Here is a 25,241-nt window from a genome sequence, read left to right as displayed (position 1 = left end):
AGACTCTCTCTCTCTGAGCCATTGATATGTGTGTTTCCCCCACATACCATCATTCTCAGTGCCAGGATAAGCATTGGTCATTTAGCATCTCTAAAATTAATCCAAATTAAAAGTGGATGTTTTAAGTCTGGAATGAGGGTGGCGGTAACTCACCTGTGGTCTTGTCTGTGTGATTGTTCACCTCCCATGAATCACACAGTCACTTGCTTCATTCTACCGCTTACATCTTATTACCATCAAGATACAGAGCTGAGAACCCACATGAGAAATGAAGCAGAGTCTAGGAGTGTAAAGTGCATCTTGGCAGAAAGAGCGTCAGCAAACATCCCCCATGTCTTTCAGCCTCTTTCCAATGCTGCTCGCTACTGTAAAAGTATGAGGGGTTTGAACACCAACCGATATTTATTTCTATGGAGAAGCTTGATGAACATTTGCTTGCTATTTGAAGGCTCAATAACAGCAAAGACAAAGTCTTGAACCCCCATCTCACAATCTGATTTGACTTGACACCAAATTGCCTTGGGGGGCTGATACAACAGCTCTTAACTCCTGGAAGAGTTAAGAAATAAAGAGATAAAGAGTTAAGAGATAAAGAAATGGACCTGGGTGGTTTGAATGAGAAATATTCTCTATAGTCTTAGGCATTAGATACTTGGTCCCCAGTAGGTGATTCTGTTTGAAGAGGTGTGTAAGTGGTGTATCCTTGCTGGAAGAAGGACTTCAATGGGCGCCAAGATTAAAAAGGCTTCCCTACTTCCAGTTCACTGTTTCCTGCTTGCCTTTGAAGATGTGAGCTCTCAGCTTCTTCATGCCCACCCACTGCTTGCAGCCAAGCCTTCCTGTTATGATGGACTCTTAACCGTCAGGAGCAATAAACCCAAATACATTCTTTCTTATATAAGTTGCATTGGCTCATGGTGCTTCATTATAGTAATCAAAATGGGTTCAACCCCAGGGTCGACCCACCAAGCTATACCCACTCTTGGCAACTTTACCAGGCATACAGAAAAACAACTGCTTACTTGACTCCCAGCCCCATGCTTCCAGTAGGAACCTGGAAGCTTTCTTCTTCCCAAGATTGTCTGCAAGCTCCATCCTTTTCTTCTTCTAATTTGTCTTTTCCTATCAGTATCAGACTGTTTACTATCCTCACATTAACTTTTCTCTGAAAAAATATTTCATTTACTCATTTACCAAGTAGCCCCCAAAATGCATCCCTCCAAAGTTGCACTCTTCTCAGGGAGCAAGGTGCTATAGCATCTTCAAAACACACATCACCCACAACCTTTGAACAAGGCCCAGGTGCCAACCTGATCTCTAGCTTGAAGTTCACAAGAGACTTGTGGAAGCCATCTCTTGAGACATATGCAAAGTTCTATCTTCTGTATCCTAGGATTCAGGCTTCCCATTTTTGCCAACATCTGAGGTCTCCTTCCATGAAGTCACCTCCGGGCTCCTGTAATCTCACAGAAGCCTTCAGAATAGTTTACACTGACGGAGTGAGGGCAACATGACCAATATTGTGTCCAAGTCTGGCACTTGACTCCCTGCATCATAATTTAGGCCCCCTCTTCATTTGCTATGCTTAAGACCCAGTGAAAGGACTCTGAGGCTTTATGTGGTGTATCTGATGGGATGGTTGTAAGATAGAAGAAGCCTGGGTCCCCAAATGTTCAGATGGACCCATTTTAAGCCCTGGCATCAACAATCATTCTCCCTTTATTTCATCAACCCATAGAAGTTTGAAGACATCTCTCACAGGAGATCACCTTATGATGGCTGACTACAATGAACATGTCTTTCGACACTTTTTGCTAGTGCAGGTTCTCTTTGTACATGTGGTGTTTTCCACATCTCAATTGTACTGAGATGTTTTAGATGTTTTAGATGTTTAAAATGCAGCACTCTGTCTCTAAGTTGGGGGTTCGGAGAGCAGTTGTGATTTGGTCATGGTGACTACAACTCTTGGGACATCATCTAAAGACCCCTATTAGATTTAGGGATCTAATTGGGCATCCCTGTGGAGTACACATTCTCCAACAAGCAAGCCTGTTGCTTGGTCCACATCATTGCCGTTCAGAGGAGCAGATGGGAGTTTTGATATAAATTGTGCTGGCATGTGCTGCTCTGAAAATAGATTTGCTTTTTGCCTGCTTCTAAATTCAGTTTCAAAAAGCAACAGTCAACAAACTCCATTTCCCCCTTTAGGCAGGTCAGTGGTTGGACAAGACTTTGTTTTCTAGAAGAAATCACTGGGACATCGGGTCAGGCCAGAGAGAAAGCTCGGGGCCCCAGCGATCTCAGAGACCTCTTCTGCAGCATTTCATGTGGAGCACCTAGCTTGCATGTGCTTTCTCTAACTGACAAGGGTCTCAGCACTTGGTGAAGAGACACATTCTAGCACAGACTATTGTCAATTAGAAAGCTCAGGCTGATCTTTACAAAGATCCCATTCTTTAGTCCTGCATCTGCCCTGTAGAGGCAGAGCCCAGTTCAGTTTTCTACATGTGGATCTTCCCAGCATGCAAAAGGCACGCATAGCCCCAACTCTTTCTTTTCCATATCTCTGCTCAAAGTCCTCTCTTCTTCACATGACATCATCCCTGGGGTCCTTTCTTAGACATTCTCTAGCGTGTCACCACCTAGTAGAAGCTGAATAGGCACATACTGAACAGTACGGAGAGAAAAGGTCAACACCCAGTATCATCAGGACACTGTAGGCATTGGATGAACAGTGGCCTCAGAGGGCCGCATGCCTTTCCTTAGCTCCAGTGAAGCTTGTGGAGAAGTCTCCATAAGAACTTGAGCCTCTCCATTCCACAGGTTGGAATGGTGGTGTGCCTAGGAAACTGCAGAGTGATTTAAGATCCAAAGAACCTCTAACAAGATCTTTAACTGTCCCCCAGGGACCCTAGATCCATGCTATTTCATCTTCTGACACCATCTTCCCATCCTCTGATCCTTCTACTCTTAGAAGCTATTTATTCCAGGTTTACCGTCTTTACTCACCCAGATGCCTCTTGGCACACCTGCCAACTTGCGAGGCATCATTTTTTCCCCAAAATACTCTTAATGATTTCAATTTAAAACTTCTACAGGGAAGAGCCTGCTCTCTTCACTTAATCACCACCAGCCCACTCAGACAACATCTGGCAACGGTTTGCCCTAGCTGATGCTGGTCAGCCCACAGATTCTGTCTTGGCTCCATCCTGCCCAGTCCACAGTGGTGATCGAATTAACGGCTGCAGGACTGAGCACTGGCAGTTCCTACAGGATCAGCCTGGGTTTTAGCAAAGTAGAATTGATCCTACTTGCTGGAGAGACTTGACTATAGTCATTCACAGATCTAGGCTTCCATGCTGTGACGGCCACATCATACTAAGTCCCAAGTAAAGGTGATTGCCCTGGGTCATGCTTTTTCTTATTACTGGTAACCTGCTTCTACACTGCAAATGTGTGTAATCCTTTGCCTGATTCAGCTCTTCCTGGTGGGCCATGGAAGATCTTCTGGGTCTGTTCTTATTCCCATCTCTATCTATGACACTGAGCATGCTCCCTTCATCTCTGTTTTATAAATCCCAAAGGTCTCTTAGCTCTGTTAGAACCAGGAAGACAGGAAATCTAGCAGAAGTCAACATCCAGCTCTAGACTTGCTTTGGCCAGAAAAACTCAATAACACACTGTAATTCCAGGTAAGAGCTTCTGGAACAAAAATAAAATCAGGAAAATGTGGAGATAACCTGGCCTTTTTCACTACTGTGCTCAGCAGCTGGTCTCATTTCCCCATGCACCAAAATCTGTCATACTCCCATGGGCCTCCTCCCGGGCAGGTTGAGGTAGTCACCTCCATCCCTCAACCCCAACACACACAGCTCCAGCAGTTATTACATGTGGCACAGATCCTGACCTGCCTGCTCCAGGGAGCCATGGCCCACCTTACTGTTTCCCACCCTAGGTTTCAGTGAGCCCCATGCAGCCTGGCTCCAGGAAGGAAGCAGTAATCTCTGGAACACTGAGACCTGGCTGCTGGTAGTTTCCGGGCAGAAGGTAAGACGCCCATGTGTATCCATGCTGCTTTTAATACAACTCAACAGAGCAGAAACACATTGTAAAACTTTAACAGGACATGAAGACAGTTTTCTTGTCCTATTTTAATCCTGGCTTGAGCCCCAAGCTAGAGATAAGGGATAGCAGGGATCACAAGTCATTGAGAGATGCTTTACGTAGCTATGCAAGCTCAACAGCACATTCTGGAAGATAGCCAAGCTTATCCTCAGACTCTATCAGAGGAGGATGCAGGAGGAGTCAGACCTTCTGAAGACATCTGTAGAAAAATGGGACAAAGAAAGCAGACCATGTTGTACCCCATCTCTTATCAGCCTTAGGGTGCACTGTGAGACACACAGAAGTCGGAGAGCCTGGAAGAGGAGGAGCCTGGAAGGACATATAAGGACATGTAATGACATGCAAGCACATGCATGAGTTCTAGAGATTTATAGAAACAATCCCTTCTGTTCATCGGGTAGACCAAGCCAGCAGTGTGGGATCTTGAGGCTCAGGATTTGAGAGTATATGTAAATAGATACAACTGCCCATGCATGTGATGGCGGGATGAGAGGGTGGGGTCATCTGCAGGGCAAGCATGCAACCATCCTCTGGACCAGCAGCGCACTGTCAAAGTACTCAGCCTATGCAGGCTATGTGGGAGGGGACAGGAGATGGACAGCAGATTATTTGGTGGCCGGAGGTGGGAACGTCAACAGGGAAGAAACAGAGTGGAGGATCGCAAAGAATGTTCCAGGTATCTCATTTGATGGGATGACCTTGGGATACTGCCCTGACAACAATAATTCAAAGAGAATGAGACATGTGCTGAGGACTCTGTCCCTTCCTTTGTTTCCTGAATGGTCCCAATGAGCAGGGTTTAGGTACTCAAGGAACAGGTGGCCAGCAAGGAAGAGCAGAGTTAAAAGACAGGTGGGCCAGCCTGATCTCCCCACCCATGCTATGCTTAGAGAGGTGAAGCTGTGAGGTGAACGTGACATTCAAGTTTCAGTTGGATGGGCTAGCCTCTCAATGACTCAAGCTGAGGCTGCTGCTGCTGCTTTTCCTGAAGGGGCCCCGAAATGGTACACACAACAGGGAGGAGGGTTGGGAAAAAGCAGTGTGTGCCTTCCTTCCAGACCATGCTGCAGCGTGTGCCTTCCTTACAGACCATGCTGAGTTCTGGCTACTTGAGAGTCTGGTCACATGAACTCAGAACCCAGTTTTCCCAAGCCTCAGATATCTCCTGTGTTAAAAAAAAATGTAGTTCCTACCTTCTGGAGAAGTTTTGGAAAACATGGTATCAGTGTGTAACAGCATCTGGAATGTGGCTGTGTTCAGCCAATGGTATTCCTACCTCCAGGTGCCATCGATGTGTAAGCCCAACTTTTGTAACCTCAGAGTTAAGAGATTTTTACAGCAGCAGAAATGAAGAGATTGGAGTGTTATGACACAGCATCCTCATGAGATAGTACAGGGGCCAGAACCAGGGTACAGAAAGACTGGAGTCCAGTTGCTTGGGCTGACAGCAGGGTCACAGCTGGAGTCCAAATCCATTGGCTTCTAGTCTGAGGGAACTTCTGTTGGTGTTGATAGGTTGGCTGAAGAGTGAACACAGGGGCTGCTACAAGGACCTGGCACCCATGGTGATGCCAAGAACTACCAGATAAAAAATGCATTATTACCCATACCCATTTCACTCACCAGCAAGAGTCTTGTACAAGGAACTGGAAATAAGCAAGGATCTGACCTAGAGCCTTGCCTCTCTGTTCTTACCCAGCTCCTAATAGCATGGATAGTCACTATAGCGATGCTGGGAACCAAACCCAAGCCTTCTGCAAGAGCATTCAATGCTCTTAACCACTGACCAATCTCTCCAGCCACATGAACACCTGGGTTCTAAAGAAGAATCAGTTTTGTCCAAATCTAAGTTGATATCCAACCTCAGCACATCATTCTTCTGTAATTAGGATAAATGTCTAACTACCAGTGTCCTCAGTAATTCCAGAAGCTGTAGGACAGAGGAGCTAGGAGCCACACAGAGCCTTATATGCAGTACTAGGCTCTCACTGGAACCCAACTAAGTCTCAACACACTGCCATTTCCATTTTTATAAACTTTCTTTTTTTCTTTTCTTTTCTTTCCTTTCCTTTCCTTTCCTTTTCTTTTCTTTTTAAACAGGCTCCACATACACAGCCCAGGCTGGCCTTGAACTAGTAAACTTGCTATTTTGGTCTCAGAGCTGAGAATACAGGCATACCTCATCATGCTTGGTTGCCACTCCCTGTTGTAGGAGAAGAGTAGCCACCCACCCAAGACTTTTTCCGAAGACAGGGTAGGGGAGACCTGAACCGAGGAACCCCAGCTTGGGTTCCCTTAGGCCAGTGTTTCTCAACATGTGGGTCACAACCTCTGTGGTGCATCATAGATATCCTGTATATTGGATGTTTAAATTATGATGTATGACAGTAGCAAAATTACAGTTGTGAAATAGGGACAAAATAATTTTACGATTAAGGGGGTGGTCATCACAAAAGGAGGAACTGCATTAGTGGCAGCATTGGAAAGGTTGGGGACCATGGCCTTACACTGTCTTATCTTAGATTGTGTCGACTTCATCAAAGAAAGTTTAGAAGTAGGGGTGGGTAGTGGGTGGGTGTTGGGGGAGAAGGCTGACTGCTGCTGGCTATCTCTGCAACACTGTAGCAAGCTCATGCCAGGAATTTAATTTGTGTTCTCCTTTAATCCTCAGATCCAGTGTGATTGATGCCTAAAGCAGCCTTGCATCATTTTCATTTTTAGTTTGTTTTTAGAGTCTCATGTAACCCAGCCTGGCCTTGAACCCCTGCTCCTCTTGCCTCTACCTCCCAAACGGTGGGTTATGGCATGTGCCTCCACACTGGGCTCTAAACCAGTCTTAACCAGCTGCTCTGTGTGAAGCAGCAGTGAGCTCACCAAGATCTGCCTCCTCCACTGATTAGAGGAGAAGGTATGACTGGCCCTTTGCACTGAGTCAATCATCTGATTTCTCAATAATGGGGGAGGGGCACAGCCCTCAGCGGGGACATGAAGGTCCTGCTGATAGCACAGTTGGAAGAAGACTGAACAAATTAATGAGAAAACAAAAAGCGATTAGACCATCCATGCTGAGGCTGCAAAGAGCTTCTTGCTGCCTGCCCATGGTCTCTCTGCTTCCCCCTCCTCTTCCAGAATCACAGTCCTCTCTTGGGCAGTCCATTGTGAGAGATGCTACAATCCAGCTGACCATCCCTATTTGTCAGTGTGGAACCACTTGTGGGCAGATGCTGTTGTCCTTGGCAGAGAATGCTGCTGAAAGCCAGGGATTAGAGCAAGGAGGTCAACTGTCTTTTCTGTCAAGGTAAATCTTGATTGATTTATTCGGAATCCTTCAGACACAGCTAGCCACGGGGGCAGCATCCCAGCTCCTACCTTGAGAATCCTGTGGGCTCTTTGGGGGAAGAACAACCTTTAACTTTAGATCAGGGTCCAGTCAACTCGGTCTCATGGGATGGATGCAATGAAGACTGGAGATGCCAAACAGGAAGCTGCAAATTCTGCTGAAAACCACACTGATGGAGCGAGCCAAATCCAATCTGTGCTTCCTCTCATCACTTACTCGAGTCTCTGAGCTAGAGTCATCAAAATAGCACATCTCTGAAATAAAGCTACTTCAGTTTATCAGACCTAGCTTAGTCTAAGTTCTCTGTGACTTCACGGAGACGCTCTCTACAGCCCTGATTCTCTCTTTTCAAGAGACAGAAAGCCTGAAGACAAGAAACCAGTCTCACCAAGGGCTTAGGGCGATAGTTTTCCGAAGACTTCATGATCTTGACTGTCTTGGGAACTGAGGTTCAGGCTTACAGGTCTGGAGTGCCTTAATATTCTCAATCATCAAAAGGGGATTTGATAGGGATCTTATGCTCTATCCATCAAGGGGAAGAATAACTCAGACTCAAGAAAGGTCAAACCAAAGAGATTTCCTGCATAAACTTCCATTATCCAGACTCATCCCTGATGCCAACGTCAGCACTTCATGCTAGTTGCACCTCGGTGCTCTGCTGCTGTGGCACGATTCTTAGTGACTCTGGGACATAACGGTCCACGATACATAGGTTGCGCACAAGACCTGACCCTAGGAGGCCTGGCTGCCATAAAGACTCTTCTGGGTCCCAGCCTTGCTAGTGTCAGGAGTGCTGGCTGATTGGCATAAGACGCCTGCATGGAAGGCAGGGAGGTGACAGACAAATAAGACACCCATCTGGCTGGAGGAAAGAAAAGCATGCTGGTAAATTTCCTTGGATTTGGTGACCCTGTCTGCATTGTTCCTTTCTCCAGGAATGACTGCTATTTCCTTTATATCTAAATTCTATTCACCCGTAAAGATCTAGCTCAAAAGTATCCATTTTGTAACTCTGCTACGAGTGATGTCGTCGCTGATGAGTTGGATGTGGATCTGGAGCTCTACTTGAGGCTTGCCGCTGTTCTTGTGTTCTACACTTCATCCTGGATGGCTGTCTCCCTGATACGGGCGTACATCATATCTGTGCATCAGAGATGCTCAAGTGGAGATAGCACATCTGCCTCAAGAAAGGATGGGGCCAGGCAGGATCTTGGTATCTAGGCATAGCATGCTACACGAATACTTTAAATATCTTCATTTTAGAATCTTTCTTCAGACCTCTCATCACAATACTGAACTAACCGTGTTCCAGAGCTTGTTGCTCATTTGGTTACAGATTCTGCATTTGTCCACTTAGAACTGGAAGTAAATTTTACCTTCTGCCAGCTCAATCTTGGATGAGTCCTGCATGCAAGAAGATGAGTCTTCTTGTTGCTCCCAAATAAACGCCAGTGACATTTCAACCTAAGTGTGCTGGATTAATTAATTACTCTCTTCTATCCCCCAAAAGAAGTCAGAAAATAATACTTAGAGAATCAGTAATCTTTATTCAACCCAAATAAAGGGAAAAACAATACCCCTGGCTCCTGAAAGCCATATGCTAGCCACACTGCAGGAAGTAGCTCATTGATATTAATGTGCTTACAGCTTATTACATGAAAATTAATTAAAAATTGAATAAGATCAGAGCTCAAGATTCTGCATGTCTAATTTGCCACCAAAGTATCTCAGAATGAATAGCTGAGATCCTGCAAACATTAGCCTATTACATTGTGGGATGTAGCCCCTTTTCAAGTTGTCCCCTGACCCCAAGAATGGACTTTCCGTGGTTTTAGAAGTCTTTTATCAACATGGTGTCTTTGGAGGGGGTACCAGGTCACAGCAAGAATGGTACTATCCAGTCACTGTCAGCTCAAGTCTCAGACTCTAGAGAAATACCCAGCTGCTTACAGACCACAAATGGTCCATCACAAGCAAGAAGAAGTCAAAAGTTGTCTCTGGCCCCATATGTCTCTGCAGACTCATGGATGGCTTGGGGGTGGAGGGTGTGCAGAGCTTGGTCAGGCAGGCTCAGCTTACTCCTAGCTGTCTGCTCCCAGACTGGAACAGCTGGAGACAACAGGAAGATAAAGTCTGGAGCTAAGCTGATGTTGCCAGGAACATTCCACCTTTGAGCTCCTCTCCTAAGACCCGACTTCCACAGATGTGTCTAAGAGCTAACCAAGACAGCATGCACTGCGCCTGGTACAGACCAGACACCTGATTTCTGTTCTTGCCACTTAAAACAAAGTCAAAAGTCAAAGTCAAAAGTTCCAGTCCAAAACTGTAGCAGCTCAATTCATTTCCCCTTACAACACCAAACATTCTCAAGCCTCTTACCCAATAATGTTCTGGGTGGTAAATTCCTCAGAGTAAGGCTGTGTTTCCTTCACCTCTGTGTTCCCTGGGGCCCACTGTGTTCAGCACAGGCCACGAATGTCTACAGAACAAAAGAGTGGAAAGACTGGAAAAGTATCCCAGTCATCTCAGGTGTGATAGCACAGAATCCCAGCACTCAGGATCCCAAGACAGGAGCATGACAAGCTTGTGGCCACCACTACCTACAGGGAATTCCCGGCAAGCCTAAGCTATCCAACGGAAGAAGCAACAGAATGGTTTAAAAACAAAGCAAAGCAAAACAAAAACCAACTTTCAGACCCTCTGGTGTGCCTTAGAGTCTATTCTCGTTCCCAGACTTTTCCTCCCTCTGCTAAGCCCTTCCCCAGGGCCTTGCTCACCTATCTGCCCCTCCAGCAGACCAAGGAAGGCACTCATTTCTGGGCAGAAGTTGTTGGAGTACACAAACTCTGCTGCCCCTTCCATTTGAAATGCACTTGGAATGATCAGTTTCAAAACCAAGTTTGTCAACAAATGGAAAATCTTGCCCAATGTGGTCCAAGCGGAAACTGAGCCAAGATCACCCAGTAACTCAAATACAAAGGGAGGCACATTGTTGTGAAGACTCTGCTGTTAGAGGCTGGAGTCTCAGGATGAATTGAGGACACCAGCTTGGCTTTGACAAACATGCTTTACAGACATGTTTTACTGTTTGGGATTCCCTGCACCTAAGCATACCAGCCATCTATTTGTTCGTAAATTAGACTCATGAACCATCGATCTATCCATCTGTTTAGCAAGAACTTATTGAGCCCCTTCTCTGCAGTCATGTACAAACTTTGGAGATCACAGAAATGAACCAGAATCAATCCCTGTCCTCAAGAAAAGTGCAACCACTGCAAGCATTGCTATTATACATCCCTGTATATTTTCAGTTACTAGACAGCCTTATCTACGGTTATGTTTGGCACAAAATATGGCTCAGAGGAGTTAGAGAGGTAGCTCAGTAAAATGGTTGTCATATAAGCATGAAGACTACAATTCCCAGAAGCCATTTTTAAAACTGAGACATCATGGGGTCCTTAGAATTCCAGTGCTGGGGAGGTACAAACAGGTCCCTGTGGCTCCAAGGCCAGCCAGACCAGCCTACTTAGTGGGCTATAGGCCAACTAGAGACCCTGTTCTAGGAACAAATCAAAATGGATGGCTCCTGAGAAATGACAGCAGAGGTTGACCTTATGCATCAATATACATATGTATACCCACATGAACACAAACCAACATGCACACATACATACATACACACAGGCATAAACATAAAGGATTGCTAAGATATAGTTGATTTATGTTCAGACTCTGAATCCCTGGATTCTAAAGGATTCACACTCTGTTTTTATAGTGTTTTCTGTTTTATTCTTTTCCTTTCCTATTGGATTGAGCAGAAGGGCCTGGAGTTTCACCTGCTGTGGCCTCTTCCGCCTGCCAACTAGAGTGCAGAGGGTAGAGCAGGCAATTGCTGGGCTGACCTCCTTTCTCAGTGGTCCTGATGTGTGTCCCCAGCTGGGAAACAAGCCCTGCCCACACTCCAGCAAAAGCCATATTGGAAGATTCCTCTGTATCTGACACATTTCCCCACTTACTAATAGTACATGGCGGTTCTCTGCAGAGAGCTTATGATGAGGCTCACCTGTGGTGCCTGGCTTCCAAAGATAATAATAAAGTTGCAAATGATTGCCAAACATGGAATGTTTACAAAATTGGCAGAGGAGGCAGGGCAGCTCATAGACAAGGCCATGAAAAAGGGCAAGGGGTACCCAAATGCCAGCACAGTGTCACCCAGGGCCAATGACCCCAAACCACCAGGACACAGATCCCTTACTCATGTATCTGCATCAAATGCCTTAGGCACGTGAACGCTTTCTGAACTTCTACTGTGTGTAGAAGTGGGGGTCTCTTCTCTCCCTTGCCACTCAAAGGTCCATCCATCATGTCTTCAAAGCGTCTATTCCTGGGATTCGTGTGCAGCTCACTGCCTATTGCTACTGCCGATAGCCAGGTAACCACCCTCCTCCTGTCTTCTTGTCTCCACTGTGGCTACTCCTCAGCCCAGCAGACACAAATCCCTTTGATGGTTTTGAGTGACTCTTCAAAAATGCCCAGTATCTCTCAAGGGTCTGCCAGGCCCACAGGGAATAATCAGCTACTGCCTCCCCTTCCTGCCTCACCTCTGCCCATTTCTCCCATGGCTTTTTATTCCAGAGAACACATTTTCAGCAGAGTTTCATGAAAGCTGAGAGAAAAGTGCAGTCCTTGTGGTATAAGCATCACAGCACCTGCGTGTGGTGCACTTACTCCATTGATGACTTCTTTGGGTGGCAATTCCCACGGACTGTCAACTTCCCGAAAACAGGCACACTGGGCACCTCATCTGTTGCTCATCTTCAGCTCCTACTAACAAGAAACACCCATAGACTGAAGGCAGGTGAGCAGTTATGGAAACTACTTGGTTTCCATCACTGAACTCAGTGCCAGGAAGTTAAAGGTCTTGGAGCAGACACAGGTCCTTGCCATGCTTAGGAAAGAGTTATAACCTAATGACCTCAGGTGCATGACTCCTCAATGTCCTTAGGACTACCTTTATGAGTATAGTAGCAGTAACTGTCCTTCTGACTGCATAGATGCCTCAGTAAGTAATAGGGTCTCAGTTATGAGGAAGAGTAAAGATGCCCTCAGCAGGTAGGACCAAACACAAGCCTATGCTCATGAATAAACTCCACCTCAGTGCTTTCCCCACTCCAAAAGGAGGTAAGAGGCTCCATGGATCCTGTCCCAAGTCTCTATCCATTAGGACAACCTCAGAGCACCCTGACATTGACTGAAGAGCCTTCTAATACATAATAAATGTGAAAGCAGGAAGAGACTTACAAAAGATACCCCAGCCACAAAAATTAAAAACAACTCTTGGTCTCATCTCTGGGGTCTGTTAATGTAGGAGGCTGGAAAGCTGAATCCCAGCAACAAGGGTATGGAAGTATTCTTGCTGGAACTCGAATGAAGAATACACTCTGGCAGCCTAGAAAGTCCTCCAACTCCCTGTACTTCAGGGGCTTCAGTGAACTTATGGGGTTAAAATCAGCTGGAAGGTCCTATGGAGATTGTCACAGTGCAGCCATTGTGGCATCATTTAGTGTGTGTGGCCTTACTGAATCTTGGAGCCAGGGTGAAGGAGGGTGGAGCCATCTGGTTTCTATGAACCTTGCAGTGATGTCCACAGGCCATGCTCGAGAAGCCTCTTGTCTGTAAGCACAAGTAAGGGGTGGTGGTGGGGGGCAGTCTGATCGTCTCTGTCTAATTGAGGCCTGCCAATACTCCTGGATATTGCCAATTCAGGTTCCCTGAGTTTCAGACCTGTGGAAGCAGAGTTTGATCTCACGTTGCTCTGTTCACCAGGCCTTGCAATTCTCTTCATTGCTAAAAACCTTGTAACCTGGAACCCAAGTAGAGCACTGAGAACAAGGCTCAGTGAGCAAACAAGTCGTCTTACACCTGCACATCCTCTTTCTTCTTCATTCCTTACCTGCAGAGACCAATCTTGCCACATTCATAGCTTTCCTGGAATGCCTGTGACAGGCTAGGCACCCCCGCTTCTCTCAGTAGAGAGGAGTGGAGGATGAGTGAGGGGCAGAAGCCTGTTGTTCTGTGTATCAGTGTTTATATCTACATTCCCCTACTGGGACAAGATCCATGTTCACATTCCTTGTGGCCTCCCTCCCTTTCAAAGAGAAATGAGACTCACTTGCCAGGAGAGAGGCCAGGAGTTCACACACAAATTAAAGGGGCAGAGAATAAGAAGAGAAAGAGACAAATTGAGGGACAGAAGAAACTAGAGAGGAGAGCAGAAGATCTGCGATGGTTTGTTTTAATCACCAACCTGACATTCTAGAGTCATCTTAGCAATGAGCCTCTAAGATGACTAGGAGAGACTGATTTAGTTATGCTAATAGATGTGGATTTATCCATCTCAGGCAACACCATTCCCTAGGCTTGAGATCCTTGCCTATATGAGTAGAGAAATTGAGCTGAGCAACAGCATGCATGCATTAATTCATTGCTCTCTTTTTGACTATGAATGTAATGGGACTAGCTGTTTCAGTTTCCTGCTGCTTTGACTACCCTACAAGAAATGACTGTAACCAGGAATCATGAACCAAATACAACCTTTCCCAACCTAAGGTGCTGTTCTTAGGGTATTTTTTAATAAAGCAGTGGGAAAAGACCCTAAGGGTCTTTTTCCAAGAATGGTGGGAAACACCAGCTTCTTGAATGAATGTCTCTAGGAAATAGACATAAGGGAGTTCAGTTGCTTCTTAATTTAAGTTGATCACTTGAATTTTAATGGTGACTGCTGATCCTTGGATAAAATAGCTCCTGATTCATCAATCTTATTAGGGTCAGAAATACAGTCTGATAACCAGAGCACATTGCTCTGCTCAAGTCAGGCAGGGAAGTCATCTCCACAGAAAGACTCCACATGGAACTAGAAACGTGGATGGAGGTGGTGAGGTGGCTGGGCCACTGATGGATGATCTGATTTTCCAAACAGCAACTTGGTACAAAATAACTTGCAAATGAGTGGATCAGAATATTGTAGGACACAAGGAGCTCAACACCAGGTCCTCCTTAGACAGAAGGCGTTAGCCTCATTGTGGACAGAGTTCTTGGTCAGCTAAGAATGGAGCTAGCCTGAGTGAGGCACCCCACGTTCATTCCATCACACCACTTGTTAAGATCCCATCCACCTGTCTGTATCTCTGGAAAATCAGAATTATTCATTACTGACCCTGTCTGGAGGCAGTAGAAGCAGAATTTCTATGCTGCACCACGTTAAAAGGTGAACAGAGAGCTAGATCTTGATGTGAGATAACCCCGTTTTATAGATGAGGAATCCAAGACAGAGATGACCTGTGGTGGAGCCAGATTTAAGTCAACTAAATGTGGAGTGGAAGCCTTCTCTCTTATCGACCAGGCTCTACTGCCCCCTCAATTCTACCACACATGGACCCTCTTTTGTTCCCTTACTCTCTATTGTGACACTCCTCAAACATAAACCCCCACAGAAACCCCTACCCTAGTATGGTTTGTACTGAGTACCCAGTAGCACACATCCAGTGATTTGCAGTTTGCAAGTTAAGGGAAGAATGGTCTAGGGTCCTCACCATCCAACAGCAGCTCTACTGCCTGCTGCCCCACCTGCTGGCTGTCTTTAAGCATCTCCTACTTGCCTTTCTTTCTTCTTTTTTTTTTTAAACAGAAAGAACACTGAAAATTACCTACCTAGGAGTGACTGGACTGGAAATGTTGACATGGGGCTGTGGCCAGGGTAGAAGATTCTGGATGTCAGTCCTTAGGTTTTCATCCCAGCTCAACCAAGGCTCTGTGGCCTTGTGTAGGTTGATCCACCTCTCTGGGACCCTATTTTCTTAATGCTAAGATAGGGATAATAATATCTCCCCAAGGGAGTTGATATGAGGAGAAAGTGTATTTCAAGTGCTTCACATGGTGCCTTGGCACACTTGACTCTGGTTAAACATGTTGCATGTACAATGAGGCCGGTCTGAAATGGAAATCATTCATGGGTCAGGTCAAGGTTCTGACGTCCCCAATGAAAAGGAAGATGAAGTGGAGAGGGGGCCCAGATGAGGGGTGCAGGGCCAGACAGCTTTATTGGCAGCCATGACTGTCCCCACCTGTTGTGTAGCTCTGGAAAGTTCCTCTTTACTGCGTTAGATCACTCCTCCCCCCCCCCCCCCCCCCCCCCCCCCCCCCCCCCACATGTACTCCTTCTGAACCAAAGCAAGACAGTGATGGTAGAAAAGCCAGTCCTGTGCAGAGGGTTCTCGGGCAGGGAATTCCATCCTGGGGCCTTTCTCTGTAGGGTCTTGTCTCCCATGCAGCCAAATAGGAGAGCTTCCTGGCAGAGCCCAGCCAGCCTCCTCCTTCTATCTCACTAGAGTTCTCATCACTCCCAGTTCAGGCCCAAGCACTCCATCACTCTCCTCCTCCCCAGTCCAGTAAAAATATCAAGTTGATTTGGGAGCTGACCTGTGGCAGTTGCTGTAGTGCTCTGAGTGAGTGAGTGGCCCCTCTTGGCTTTTGCCTCCCAGGCTTTGGAGAAAAGTAAATTAAATAGTAAAGGTCAGAGCTAGAACAGGAGCCCAGGGTACAGGGTGCCACAGGGACTCTGGATACGTGCATGTGGGTGACAGAGGCAGGAAGGGAGGGAGGACAGGCTTCCTGGACTCAAGGAGAGTCAGATGCTCTCTGAACTGCACTGTTCACAGCTCCTCCATTTAGGCAGGGGAGCCATGCATCTCATTTCTGCTTTTCCTCTGAACCCTTCCCAGGTCCTCCAGCCAACCAGGAGCCAGTAAATTCCACAAGGCACAAGTCAGGCTTCTAGACTTCAGCCACCACAGTGAACTGGGGGGAGAAGAGGAGCGCAAAGAAAAGGAAAGCCAATCTCCCTGTTCAAGAGCCACTGCGGTGACAAGGCCTGCATGGATCTTTCTGATTTGTTTAATTCAGAAGCCATAAGTAAGAAAGAATCAGAGAATGCCAAATGCCTTCTTTCCTTCCTTCCTTCCTTCCTTCCTTCCTTCCTTCCTTCCTTCCTTCCTCCCTCCCTCCCTTCATTTCTCTCCCTTTCTCTCTCTACTTCCTCCCTCTCTCTCTCCCTCCCTCCCTTTCTCTCTCTACCTCCTCCCTTCCTCCCCCTCTCTTTCTCTCTCCCTCCTTTCTTCCTTCCTTCCTTCCTTTCTTTCTTTCTTTCTTTCTTTCTTTCTTTCTTTCTTTCCTTTTCCTTCCTTCCTTCCTTCCTTCCTTCCTTCCTTCCTTCCTTCCTTGTGGAGAGCTGCGGTGTGCCGAGTTTTAAAGATGGCGCAGGCTCCCGCCTTCCGCTAGCCCGACAGCAAGTGCTCTCAATGACAAGCAAGTCCTTAATTGGCTGTGCTTGTCAGTCGCACCTGCTTGCGCACAAGAGTGGCCTATCTGCTGTACCTACGTGGCTCCCAGGGGTTGGTTGGGCAGGAGTACTTAAGTCTGCATGGGCTTCCCCCCCACTCCCACCCCAAGGTCAGTCAGAAGAAGTTTTTCAAGGATCCTGATTAAAAACTGCTGGAAGGGGAGCTCAAGGAGTCGCGTCTTTTTTGCGGGTCGAGAGAGATGTGACCCACCCTTTCTTCCTTCCTTCCTTCCTTCCTTCCTTCCTTCCTTCCTTCCTTCCTTCCTTCCTTCCTTCCTTTTAGCCTCTCCAATCTCATTGGGCCTGGTGCATTTGCAGAATGAACCCATCTCCTGAGCTTCCTAAAGGCACAGCTGATGCTGGGCCAAGGATTTGCTCACCAAGGGAAGCAATGTCCCAGAGGGAGAAAGGAAGACATGTGATTTACATAGCTTAATGTACTCATTAAGGGTTTAATTGGAGTCACTTTGCCACTGATCCTCCAAGAACCCCTTATTTTCTCTGTGTAATTAACGAAGCAACCTTTAGCTTCACAATGCATAAATAGAGACCATCGGGGAACTTCCCAGCTATGTGTCTGACCAGGCCCACTAGTCAGATTAAACCCCAGGGGCACTGGAGCTTTGGGGATGCTCATCTTCAGTTTAGGGCATTAACATTCTCAGAGACAAGGCTGTGCGGTCAGCCTCAGCAAGGCCTGGCCTCAGTTCCCATCTCTGCCCTCACCCTTCCTTTGGATGGAGCATTAATGCCTTTTGAGTTTCAGTTTCTCTTCCTGTGAAATGGGGATAAGCTGGGTATTTCCCAAGATTCTGGAATTCATAGGCAGGTACCATGTGTTCAGTAGCATCCAAGAAAGGTGTGTGATTTTCCAAAGTTGTAAGGATGGAGGGCCAATGAGTTTTAGGTAGCAGGAAGAACTGAAGTGTCCAAAGAGCTTCCCACACAGGGACAGAATGTCATTTTTATCTTGTGGGAACACAGAACGTTTATAGGAAACCACAAGAACCATTCTAGCAGTTGGCTTCAGATCAGGGACACACACTTCTCCATACGGAACCGAGGTTCAGAATATTTTGGTTGTTTGCCATCGTCTGGGTTGGTCCACTAGCCCTTTTCAGTCTCTCCTCCTCCTGCCCTTTTTCTGCCTGCTTGCAACACAAAACATAAATAATTAATACTATCCAATTACCCAAGCCAAAAAAATAAACAAAGCATCAAGGGTGTGTTGGCTTTCCCCCGAACCAACCATCAGGAAGAGGCTGAGTCCCCAGTGCAGATGTCTGGCTCTCGAAAGCCATTTGTGTGGGGCTGCTCAGTGGGTACCAGGGTTAGTTAAAGCTCGCTTCATTATGGTGGCGTTGGGGCAGATGGGAGCTGATGGCACCGGGCTGTTTTCATAGGGAAATGTGCACAGAGTCCCAGGTCAGTGCAGTGATAAATGGGCTTGCTGACAATTTGCTGGGAGCGCACATCTTGGGGGACTCCTGAGGTCATGAGATGTCTGCTGTGAGCCTACACAATTTTCTTTACTTATCAGTCCCTGCCACATCACAGACACATATTTGAACAATGAAACAAAGGACAGTGTGCATTATCATGTCCCAGCCGGAGACCAGGAGCTTCACTAAGCCAGACTATGCTGATTGGACAGCGCTGGGACATACCAAAAAAAAAAAGAAAAAAAAAAAAAACAGTCGCAGAAACAGAGAGAGGCTGGTGACAGCGAGGCTAGTAAGTTGGAAGGTGTGCTGGGGGCTGCAGGTGGACAGAACATTAAACCATGAATAGAAGTTCCAGCACTGCACAGTTGGCTTTGCAACCACACAGCAGCATTGGGATCACTGTGAAAAGCCAGCTTCCACGACCAGAGAAGAAAGTCAAACTCCTCACTATGTGTTTATGTTTTGGAGCCATCTGACAACACTTCACTCCTCCCCAAAGGTCTTCCAGCCTGCCCCATACCTAGCTAATGCCAACCGCTCTTTGTACCTGCCGCCCTCGCCACTTTTCTTGACCCCTTCATCTAAGGCCCAGGCATGCCTGTGTCTCAGATGAGATGGAAGTCTTCCTGAACCACTCTCTAGTATATTTCTGGTATGCCTTCCAGCTTTTCATGGTATATCCCTGTTTGTCCAGACTGTCAATGCTTCAGTGCCCATCCAGACTATAGCTCTTCTGCAATACAAGGAGGCAGGAAACACCTGGTGGTACTGTGGTACTTCCAACATCGCACATTGTGCCTGGCTCAGAGTAGATGCTCAAAGCTGCTTATGACCCAATAAATAATCAGAAGTAATATTTTGTACATGTAGAAAATAGCAATACTCCCATGAAAAACACACATACACTCATGCACAGGGGCACACGCCTGCCAAGCAAGATGAGGACCTTCGTCTCCTCTCCTGCCTTCATCCAAATGATCCTCCATCTGGCACTAGGAAACAGAGACTGAGCTATGGAAGCTGAAACACACAACCTCGAAAACAAAATCCCTGCAAGAGAATTTGGAAGTTAACCTCAAGTATGGGAGAAGATGAGTTTGTCACGTGCTTTAGAAACTTGGGGAAGGGTGAGGCACGGGATGGAGAATGGATATAAGGAGTGACTGGCGAAAGTGGTTCCAAGGAATGCCCTTGTCCGTCAGGGATGGGTAGACACTTCCTTGGGTGGGTGTTAGGGCAGGAACAAAGCAGCCTGCCTGGTGAGAGGGAACTCTTGGAGAGAAGAAGGCTGTTCCTTCACTGCACAGTAGAAACAGTAAAACTCAGCAGGAACAAAAAGCTGGCTAGTGAGAAAGGATCAGTAGGGGAAGGAAGAAGGAGATCTATAGTAATATGAGCCAACAGGTAAGTTGATGAATGGGGAATCCTGGGAAGTACCAGGAAGCATGTGGGGGTCAGGCCAGCCTGGACAACAGAGTGCCTCCTTCCTGCTCCATCTGCCCTACCACGCGGGGCTATCTACCAGCTGCTGTCTTCCCTTTCCTTTTCTGCAGAGCATCCCCCTCCACAGTGCCTTAGCATCTTGCAGTTCTTCAGGGGCTTCTCCATTCATAGCCCAGAACCTTCCTGCATGCTATTGGATAGGAGTTGCATTTCACAGACTGTGGTCCACCAATCTAAGCCTACTTAATTAGTGGTAGGCATGCTCCTTCAAATCACACACAAGACAAAGGCTGCATGGCACCCTCAAGTTCAACAGTGCCCTTCTCCAAAAAAAAAAAAAAAAAAAAAAAAATCAGGCTGGACCTAGACTTGGGTCCGACCAGATTGGCTGACTTCAGAAGTTAGTAAAGTATGCTCCACCTCTCTCTGTGACACAGGTGCCTAGTAGCTCTTTCCTTGAATCTCTTTCTCTGCATGCAGCATCAAGCTGCATAATCCTGTTCCCCTCCGGCCAGGCTCCTCCCACTCTGACCCCATGACCTTGTTTAATCTCCTGGGCCCATCTCTGGATTAGGGGTAGATGATAACAGTCATGTGCCATTGCTCCTCCATGACATGTAGGCACATTTAGGGCTTCTCCTTGGCATGAGAACAGACGTTGCTGCTCCCTAGAACCTCTACTCTGCTTTTGCCCAGACATTATAAATATAAAAATAGAATCTGCCATTGTCAGGGACAGAGGGAACCGAGGCTCAGGAATCGTAAGTCCCCCAGTGCCACAGCTAGAAAGTGGCAGAGCAAAGCTGTCACCTGAGCCACCTGTCCCATGGACACTGTGCTTTGTGGTCTTTCCACACAGTGTACAGGAGTCGGTGGAGTCAGGGTGGTCTGGTGGCATGCAGAGGGAGGGATTGCCAGGACAGGTGGACTCTATGGCAGCCTCCAAATCATCCCTTCATATGGAAAGCATGCCAGGACAGCAGGGAAAAGAGCAGCATCAGAAGGGAGCCAGGTGGGAATGGAGCAGGGAGGGAGCCAGGCCAATGTCAGGATTTGTGAGGAAAGTCATCAATATGCTGGCAGGCTTCTCCCATACATCTGGTTTTTGTTTGTCTGTTTTGTTTTGTTTTGAGTTTTTGTTGTTGTTTTTGTTTTTGTTTTCTGAGGTTTTTTTTTGGGGGGGGTAGGACTGGGGGATCATGACCTGGGATGACTGGTGGTCTAAACCAAGCAGCCTTTAGAGGACAAATCTGTTTTTTTTTTTCTTAAGTATTTATGGGCACCAAGATTCTGGGTTTTCAGGACAATGAACACCACTCCTATATGCTCGAACAAAGGACAAGATATTTGTGACAGACAGTTACCCAGTGTGACCTCTGTCCCAGGCCCTACTCTGAACTCTCTGCTTCACAAGTCTGCAGAAGCTTCCAACAATGTGAGGGGAGCAGAGGAAGGAGGGGCCCAGATGCTCTGCCTACAGTTCTGAGGACCAGACAGATAGCATTTCTGAACTCTGCTTACAATTTAAGGGGGGGAAAAAAGAAAACATTTTCCACTCCATTCTGTGACTGCCTACTGAATAGGAGCACCGAGTTTAAATTTTAATCATGAATCCATTGGAAGGAAATACATCACAGAGCAATGTTTTAAGTGCAAAATCTCTAAATTCTTGGGTTATGATCACTTGATTTAGCATAAAAATTAAGAGCCAGTATTTTCTAAGAGTGGAGACAGGCACTTTTGAAATTTGTGCTCAAGTGACAGATGCCATTAATTTTTAAAAAAGTAATCTGATTAGTAATGCAGCCTGTGCTGAAATGAAAATGCCGCCGTTCAAGCTGCAGCAGTGACGTCTGTGCAGGTTGGCTCCCAACTTGCATCCTCCTGGGTTTAGACGGACCACAACTCTGGAGCTTCGGCTTCCACTGCACAAGGCACCATCGCTCTCAACAAGGGAGGGTGGGTGACTTCCCTATGGATTTTAAGCAGCCTGCAGAGGCCTGGCTCGGTACATGCATAGTAACTGTTTGCTGACTGGCAAATAAATGGCTGTTATAGTGATGTTGTGCATGTGTGTGCATGTGTGTGTGTGTGTGCATGTGCCCATGTATGTACTCATGTGGAGGCCAGAGGTCGACAATGTATTTCCCTCTCTACCCTATTTTTTTTTTTTGAGACAAGGTCTCTTGTGAAACCTGGAATTCATGAATTTAGCTAGACTGGCTGGCTCTTGAGCCCCTGTCTCTTCCTCCCCATTGTTGGAATTATAAGTGTGAACTTTCATGCTTGGCATTTCTCATAGGCGTTGGCAGTCTGAACTGAGGTCCTCATACAGGTATATGCGACAAGCACTTACTGCCCAAGCCTGTCACTCCTGCAGAGATTAACCCATCATCACTAGAATGCCCTATAAGGTGTTGATATGACCCTTTATTGCAGATGTGGGGTATACATAGAGAAGTGAGAGAAGTTGCCACAAGTCTGTACTAGGTGAGTGGCTGAGTGGGGCTTACACTCACTCTGAAGTCTGGAGTCCCACCACCCCACCGCATTAGTAAGGAATGAACGAAGGACGCGAGTTAGACCTTACCATTCCGCTTCTTTGGACCCCCTCTTCTTTCAGTGCGTGCTGTCTATCACCCTCCCTTGCTCTTGCTCCAGATAAACTCTCATCCATTCACTTAAAATAAGGACTCAAGGACCTCTGCTGTGCTGGGCCCTGTGCCTAAGAAAGGAGCTGGCAGCAGGGCTGATGACAGTGGCAGGGAGACACTCTTCCAGCTCACGGGTCACCATGGATAAACCACGGTATAAGCTACTCACTCATTTATCTGGCGCAGATGGCTATGTAGCAAGCGCCCGGGTGTGCCTGCCGAGAACCACCTTGGGTGAAAGCAGCCACTGTTCATTCTCAAATGGACCAAAAATAAAACAGTAAACAGGGTAGTTTCAAGTTCTATAAATCACATGGCAAAAGTAATGAGGGAAAGAAAGAGGCAGCGAATGGAATATAAAAGGTGTAGCAGAGGCCTTGGTCTCTATGTCCATTGAAGGGACTCAAAATGCTTCCTGTGTTTCAAAGCTCCCAGTTCTTCATGGATCAGCCCACTCATCACAGAAGCCAGGCCCGTGACGGAGGGGCTGATGCTGCCTTCATTTTATATACGAGAAAGTTTCAGCCTAGAAAGGTCGATAGCTCACTCAGCATCAACCACAATACATGACACATGTAGATTTGAGCTAATGCTCTGTGCTGAAGACACACTGCTGTATACCTTAACAACACATTGCTGTGTTCCCTAGCAATATCTTTCAACCGTTAAAGAGGTAGCCTTGGGATGATGTCTCAGGAGCTTAGTGACTTCGAGAGGACAACACTTGAACTTCTGAATCTGAAGATGACTGGGCAGACTGGACCCCGAAAGACTTACATTGGGAACAAAGGCTCCTCTGACATCCCAGGAAGAATTCTGCTCGTGAATGACTGTGATCACATTTCCTCAGTATAACACCGCAGTTTAGATTACATTTTTCCCAGAGGCCTGTGGCCTCCCCCAAAGTGCAGTAAATTATTCCTTCTAAAAGTTAGTGTTCCATAAAAGACACCAAGAAACAAATTGTGTCTACTCCTCTATAGGGCACGCTGTGCTTGTGCCCAGAATACAAATGTATGCACGGTGCTCCCTGAAAACAGGGGCACATCCTGAGCTGATCATAAGTGGTTTTCGCCGTGTCTTCCGGATTTGCCTTTTGATTTGTGAGCTCTCCTCCCTCCACCGCCTGCCCCTGAACGTTGAAGATTCAGGCAGCTCTCCCTGGCCCTTGAGTCATTAAGGTCAAATAAAGCTGAGCCTCACAGTGTGATTTCATAAACGTGCTCAGTAAACCTGACAGTAAAACATTTTATTAGGTGGGGAACGCCATACATAAGTTATTTATTTGCCTATTGAAACATGAATGGAAAACTTGCTTTTACAAGCCGACAGGAGGGTTCCATGACTGCTGACTCATGTCGTCAGTGGGACTCGGTTTTTGTCTTTACATTTTGCGCTGCTATTCCAGGGAAAAATAAATTTGCCTCTTCAAGGCGTGGGTCTTAAGCTACTTAACATTATATGTATCTTCAATAGTACATTAACATATAAAATGTATCCTTAAAGACAAACAGGAAGAATGAATATTTCATGGGCTGCAGCCTGCAAACGCCATCAGCAGTACTGATAACATTGATTGTTTTCTTGACCCATTACGCTCTGTTTTGATCTCTAGCGGCTGGAGGCAGGCTGCACTGTGGTTAGAGATATTTTGGCAGCAGAATAATCTAGGACCAACTTCCCATGACCTTCACCTTCTGACAGGGAGGGCAAAAGAGGCTCTAATGAGAAGACCTGGCCTTGACACAGCCCTGCCTGTCACCGTGATTACCTGCTAGCTAGTAGGATTACACCACCCTCCTGTGAAGAACTGAGGTAATCAGGCTCACACTGGTTCAACTAGCCCACCCAAGGGTCAGGCCAGAGCCATTTGCATCCAGGTGATCATCATAATTACATTAGCAACTGCTCTCATCTGCAAAATGGAGAATGTGCAACCTACATCATCCTAGAGTCCCGTTCACACCACAGGTTGGAAGATGGTTGTAAAGCATTCAGAGGGAGGAGTGCCTTTTCCTGACTCCAATGCCCCCAGGGACACTAAGGGATCTGGTGACCCTTCATCCTCCGAGATCAGGCTGAATAGAAATTAGAATCTCCGCTCAGTATTTGAAGAAATGCATCTAGGCCACTGATCTATAGCCACACCATAAGTCAGGGTGACTGTGAGACTCACCTTGGCTGCAGATCAACAATATCCCCTGATCTGGGCTGTCGGCACCCAGCTGCCCAGTCAGGGGGGGCTGACAGGACTCCAGGAGACCATGCTTGCCCTTTAGACAAATCCTACCTCCAAAGGCTCCATCTGGAACAGGACAGAGGAACCGGCATCCATTGCACAGATGAAGATAATTTAGCCATCTCTTCCTCATGAGTCCCTCTGAATCATGGTCTATCACATAGTCCAACCTCCTTACTGAATAAAATCCTCACATGTATGAGCTATTTCTTCAGAGAGGGACTCTATTAGAAGCCTTTAACATTTTCTTTCTTTTTTTTTTCTAGTGGTGGTAAGGACACATAACATAAGCTCAAGCCTTTTAGCAAACATTGTACAGCAGTGTTAACCTGTATACACAGTGTTTCTCAGATTTCCAAAGGAGGAGATGCTGCAATAGGGGATGGCAGGATGGGCCCTGGACATTATGTATGCAAATTAAGCTGGCCATAGAAGCAAATGCTTCCTGGTTTCATTCCATGAGGCACTTAAAATCAGATTCATAGAAGCCAAGATTGGAATGGTAGATAGGGTGTTCTTGAAGGCTTCTTAGATAACATTCTCCAGCAGAGCTGTCAATGAGTCTCTCTCTCTCTTTCTCTTTCTCTCTCTCTCTCTC

General features: G+C 46.6%; 1 protein-coding gene and 1 long non-coding RNA gene across 3 annotated transcripts in view; one reads left to right on the top strand and one right to left on the bottom strand.

The window, feature by feature from the left end:
• Nav2 (neuron navigator 2) overlaps positions 1-25,241 on the bottom strand; it is a 654,216-nt gene that overhangs the window by 574,476 nt on the left and 54,499 nt on the right. The gene's annotated exons all lie outside the window — the stretch shown is intronic.
• Positions 13,082-16,461, top strand: LOC116102271. The gene is made up of 2 exons (XR_004123048.1): positions 13,082-13,140; positions 16,246-16,461. It is a non-coding gene; the product is annotated as an uncharacterized LOC116102271 (long non-coding RNA).

The sequence above is a fragment of the Mastomys coucha genome, unplaced genomic scaffold, assembly GCF_008632895.1.
Source record: "Mastomys coucha isolate ucsf_1 unplaced genomic scaffold, UCSF_Mcou_1 pScaffold21, whole genome shotgun sequence".
Lineage (NCBI taxonomy): Eukaryota > Metazoa > Chordata > Mammalia > Rodentia > Muridae > Mastomys > Mastomys coucha.
The sequence above is the reverse complement of the archived record's forward strand: the minus strand, read 5'-3'. Positions and strand labels throughout refer to the sequence as shown.